Source organism: Falco rusticolus, chromosome 1 (genome assembly GCF_015220075.1).
Source record: "Falco rusticolus isolate bFalRus1 chromosome 1, bFalRus1.pri, whole genome shotgun sequence".
NCBI lineage: Eukaryota > Metazoa > Chordata > Aves > Falconiformes > Falconidae > Falco > Falco rusticolus.
In genome coordinates this window covers 88,105,515-88,111,527 of record NC_051187.1, presented here as the reverse complement: position 1 = coordinate 88,111,527, position 6,013 = coordinate 88,105,515, and positions in this window count along the sequence as shown.

Sequence of the window (6,013 nt, the reverse complement as noted above, 5' to 3'; positions counted from 1 at the left end):
AATAGGGGAGGGGTGGGAAAAAAAGGGAAAGAAAAAAGAAAAGGGGGACCCAAAAAGCAGTTTCTCCTCTGTCCCTGTCTGAAAACTTTGTTCTTGTTTGGAATAAACTTGACAGAGTGACACAGGCGAAAAAAAACACCCCACACAACACAAAAAGGGGGGTGGGGGGAGAAAAAACTAGGAGACCCCAAAAGAAGGGGGTGGGGGCAACTGAGTAGCCAAAAACTCGGGAGGGGAAAAAAAAAGAAAAAAGGAAAAAAAAAAAAGAACAACCCGGAGTGAAAGAAAAAAAAAAAGAAAAAGACCCCCAAAAAGTCCAAATGCAGATGCTCTGGCTTTCGCTTGCTTTCAAGGCAAAGCCACACACACCAGAAGGGGAAAAAAATGAAAGAAAAAAAAAAGGAGCGAGATTTTAAAAAAATATTAAAAAATCATAAAATAAGTCAGCCACGACCTGGAGAGATGGAAGAATTAAATAGCTATATATATGTATCTATACACACGGAGCGAAACAGATCGGTTTATATCTCCATCTATATATATATAAATATATCTCTATAAATATATATATATCTATATGCCGGTTATTTGTTAGCCCCAGACTTTTCACCAGACTTAGTAAAGAGGGAGGCAGGGCTGCTGGGTATAGCCCCTCTCAATGTTGAGTTTGAGTAAAAAAAGAAAGTCAATGTGTGTTTATATAGAGGCGGGGAAGCCGGGGCTGGGCCGGCCGCCAGCACGGCTGCTCCCCCCGCACACCCACCCTCACTTCAGAGGGCTCGGGGGGGGCGGGCCGAGCCGGGCGGACGCGGCGCTGGAGCGTGCGAGCCCTGGCCCGCCGCCCGCCGCACGGTCACGCCGCGCTCCTCGGCCTCATCCTCCTCCTCCTCCTCTTCCTCCTCCTCCTTCACCGCCGCCGTCCGTACCTTCGGCCTGCGGAGAGACAAGCGCGGCTCAGCCCCGGCGCCCACCAGCCCCCCTCCCACGATGATCTGCACCCCCTCCCCAATTCACTTCCCCCCTCCCCCCCAGTATTTAACCCTTAAGGATGCTCTCCTTGCACTGATCCCCCTCCATCATTTTCCCCTCGAAGTGACTCCCCTCCCTGATGATTCGCCCTTGCAGTGTGCCCCCCAATATTCAATCCTTGGTCGTGTCCCCCTTGCCATGCTCCCTCACCAATATTCAATCCTTGATCGTGTCCCCCTTGCAGTGCTCCCCCCCAGTATTTAACACTTGATTGTGTCCCCCTTGCCGTGCTCCCCTCCAGTATTCAGTCCTTGATCGTGCCCCTCTTGGGATGCACCCCCCAGTATTTAATCCTTGTTTCCCCTTTTCCATGCTCCCCTCCAATATTTAGTCCTTGATAATTTCCCCCTTGCACTGATTCACCCCAATATTTGATGCTTAATGATTCCCCCCACGATGATGCCCACTCTGTATTTAACCCTTAATGATTCTCCTTTACAATAATCCCCCAATATTTAACCCAAAATTATTTCCTCCCTTGCAATAATTCCCTCTCCCAAGATCTACCCCCCCTATAATTTCCCCCTCTCAATGACCCCCCCAATTTTTAACCCTTAACGATTCCCCCTTGCAATAATTTCTTCCCTGCAATAATTACCCCCAAAGATTTCCCCCCTTGCAATGACAACCCCCATCCACAAGATTTATCCCCTGATGATTTTCCCCTTTCAGCGATTTACCCCCACACACACTAATATGCCCCAGGCAATGATTGTCCCCCTCCCCAATAATTTACCCCTCTATTGATCTGCCACTCTTTCATTACTTGCTCCTTGCAATGATTTACCCTCCCACAATGATTCTGACCACCCCCCCTCCATTTCCCTGCTCACAACTCCTTGCTACCCTCCCATTACTTCCCTGCTTGCAATGATTTACACTGCTGCAATGAATTGCCCCGTCAGTGATTTACTCCCACAAGGATTTACCCCCTGCAATGATTTGGCCCCTTGCAATGATTCCCCCCCCCCCCCCCCCAGTTATTTGCCTATTTACATTGATTTCCCATTACCAGTTATTCCCTCCCAGTGATTATCACCCCTCGCAATGATTTACTCTGCCCCCACAATATTTTTTGCAAGTTTGCTATATTCCACACACACCCTATTTTTATTTTTTTTTTTGGGGGGGGGGGGCGGGTGATTATCCTGACTCCCCCTCCCCAGTGCTTGTCAGGACAGGGAGGAATCAGGGCTGGGGGACCCCCGCTTTACCCGAGGTGTATTTCCAAATCAGACACTGTCTTACACATGAGGCTACACCACTGCTCCCGCCCCTCCAGCCCCCCCGCCCAGCCCCAACAGCGATGGAGGCAAAGGCAGGTATCCAGGCTGCCTGCTTGCAGGCAGTTTTGCAAAGCATTTGCTTCAGATTACATGAAAAACAAAAGTTCATTGAGGTTCCCCCCTTTCTTCTTCGCCAGCCCCCCCCCGCCCCCCCTCCACCCCCCCCGCCCCACGTCCCCCTTCAGCCTCCCCAGCTGGTTTGAGTCCGGTGCTCGGTGGGGCCGCAGAGCGCCGAGGGGGTTGTGCCGCCCCACCCCGGTAGGCTCCCGGGGAGTCAAGGGGTGTCCCCCTTCCTTTGGGGTGACCTGGGCCTGCAGCCCCTTTCCTTCGCCTCCATCCCGGGACGGGGATGGACCCAGGGTGCGGGAATCCCACACACACACCCCCAGCATCCCGGGGCTGGTACAGCGACCCCCCCTCCCCGCATCCTGGGGTACCGCCGTGGCAGGGACCCCCGCCACTCCAGGTCACCAACCCTCGTGGACTCCTTGCTGAACCCCTCTGCCCGCGTATCCCGGCGCAGAGACACGACCATCACCCCACCACCACCATTAAATCCCCGTTTCCCGGCGATGGGAGTTGCCACCATCACCACCCCACCAGTGCATCCCGGTGGAGGGAGACCCCCCTGCCGCAGGGACCCCGCGCACCCGTACGCGGGCACCGCCCCCCGCTGCAGGGAGCTCCCCCCGGTGCATCCCGGTGCAGAAGCCCCCCCTCCCGCGGCGCGGACCGGCAGCCTCCCCCCGCCGCCGCCGCGCTCACTCTTTGCCCTGCCGCCCCACCCGGTGGCGGCCGGCGGCACTGCAGGCGCGCAGGTGGCCGCGGAGCCCGCTCCGCACCGCACCGCACCGCGCAGCGCCGCATAACGCCCCCTCCTCCCTGCCGGCTGCCCCTGCCGCTGGGAACGAAGAGCCTCCCCAGAGCGTCCTCCCAAAACGCCTTCCTAAAACACTTCCCCAAAACGCCTTCCTAAAACACTTCCCCAAAACGTTTTCCCAAAGCATCTTCCCAAAACGTCTTCCTAAAACACCTTTCCAAAACACCTTCCCAAAGCATCTTCTTAAACATCTTCCCAAAACAATTCCCCAAAGCATCTTCGCAAAACACCTTCCTAAAACACCTTCCCAAACCTTCCCCAAAGCATCTTCCCTAAACACCTCCCCAAAGTTTCTTCCCCAAAGACCTTCCTGAAACATCTTTCCAAAGCATCTTCCTAAAACACTTGCTCCAAGTGCTTCCCAAAAGCACCTTCGCAAAGTGACTCACCCTATGCCAAAGCACCTCCTCAAAACACCTTCCCAAACCCCTTCCCTAAATACAGCCCCAAAACACCTTCCCCAAACTCCTCCTGCCGCGCTCCCCAGTGGTCCCTGCTCACCGCTACCCTGGCAGCACACACACCCCCCAGGGATCCCACTGCAGCCCTGCACGCTGCCAGCAAGCCTAGCTGAGCCCCCCTCCAGCCAGCCCGCTCAGATCCCCCCCGCTAAGCAAGGAAAACAGGGGAAGGAGGCCCAGTTCTCCCCTTGTCCCCCCAGATCAGCGTGGAGGGGGACATCACGCATCTCCCAGGACGGTGACAGCCAGCGCAACACTGGTCCCAGCATCAGACCTGGGCTGGGCTGGGGGGCTGAGAGTCACAAAAAGACATTTAAGGGAAGCACATCCATCGCCAACACCTCCGCTTCGGCCCGACGGCAGTGCCTGCCACGGAAAACACCCCAGGAACCCCCAAACCATGGGGCTGACCATAGACATGCCCAGCAAAGAGGGAGGCCTTGTCTGCCTCACTCTCCTCCCCCTTTTCCCAAGGGAAAAGCCACCCCTGAGATGCTCTCAGTCCCCTCAAAGCATGTGAGCAGCACTTGTGTCCTGAAATGCCTCTCGCTGCTGCCTGTGTGAAAATCCCTCTTTGAGGGGCTGGGAGAGGGACAAAAATAAGCCACCAGCACATATTTCCATAAGAATCTGTTTCTTTTCCTGCTGGTGGAAATGCGAGGATAAGGGGGGAAAGCCTAAAAAAAAATTGGTTTTTTTAGAAGTTTCTTTTTTTGCAGAATTCTGCCCTCTGGAGATAAACTCATGAGACTTCAGAGCAAAAATGGCTTTTCCAAGGTCAGCAGCAAAGCTGAAACCGGGTCAGTGGGGTGCAGCTGCGGCTCTGCCCAGACACTCCCACCTTTGCCCCAACTTCTACCGTAACCTTGATAATTTTATCATCATCCACAAATAAAGCCAAATAAAGCAAATAAAGCCCAAAGCCCATGAAATTGCAAAAGGGGTGGAGAAGGCAACGAGGAAGCAATAATTGATGAGGAAAGGGGTGATGGCACCAGCAGGCCAAGTTTGATAAAAGCAGCCCCAAGAAGTGTCTCAGTGGTGGGTGCTGCTCCCCCTGGGTATGGGTGAACGCGAGGAGCCCATTGCCCCAGCGTGTGGTTGAACCCCAAAGCAGCAGTGGGTTTGGGGCTCAGTCCCGCATTCCCCATGAGATTGGACCCCAGAGTTCAATTTTGCAATACAAATGGGATCATGAACTTTCCTAGTTTTTCCTCATGCCAGGAAAATTCGGTGCAAGGAGGGCACGACCTGGCCCAGGCGAAGCTCCCTCTGGGCTTTCCCACTGAGGGATGCTGTGCTGTGCCTGAAAGCACCAAATTTCTCTCTTTTCCAAATTTTATGGGTTTTGACTTCCCCAGAGCATTCCTTGCAGCTCCTGAAAAACTCCAGCGCTGTTAAATTTCGGCTGGAGAGAGCAGCAGAGAGTCCCGTAGGTTAAATGCAATGCTGCATTACTTGGTTATCCTCATTATTAGTGAATATGGGGTTGTTCTGCCTTTCCAGGTCATCCCTGGCTCCTCTGTTACGGGAGGGTAACGAGGTGCTTGATTTGCTCCCTGCACACATAACCTCCCTACGTGCGTTTTCCTTCCCCTCTTTCACCGCCGCTGCTGGCCCCGGCAGAGCGAGCTGCCTCTGCCTCGGCCACACAGATGGAGTGGATGCCCTGAAATAATCCTGGAAGCACATCTAGGTAATACTTTATTTTTATATTTTTTTTAAGTGAGAAGTTGCTTCTGAAATTGCTTTTTCTTTTTCTAGCTGTTGAATGCTTGCTTATGTTCCATCCTCATTTTAATGCACTGATTCCTCCTGTCCGTATCGCAGCCAGCACAGGCAAAACCCACCAAAAGGGGAATTGGGAGGAACTGGAAATGCACAAGTGCAATTTTCAATTTTCACATTCCATTCAAAGGCCAGGTATAGCATGCTGCCTTCACACCATGCACAGTGTGTGATATTATTGCTATTCCATTTCAAAAAAATTGATTTAAAACAACAAAACACACCTAAATAACTTTAATTTTTGAGCCAGGGCTCCTTGCTAATGAATGTTGCTGTTTTTTTCCGGTCTGTTTGTGTGTTCTGTTTCTAGTGGGCATGAATATTCTCTCCTCTGACAACACTTTTATAGCTGATTTGATAACTTTTCTGTGGTGGACCACAACGTACTTTCTAACCACTCAACCACCTGTACGGCAAATGAAGTGTGGGGGCCGCAGGGCCGCTCCCACAGGCACTGCAAGACAGCCGGAATGTATGGAAGCCTTACATTTCAGAGAAATCCCTTCTCCAGCTCCTTTGTAATTTAACCACTGTCCCTGCCAGGCTATTAATGGGGGGAAAAAACCAAC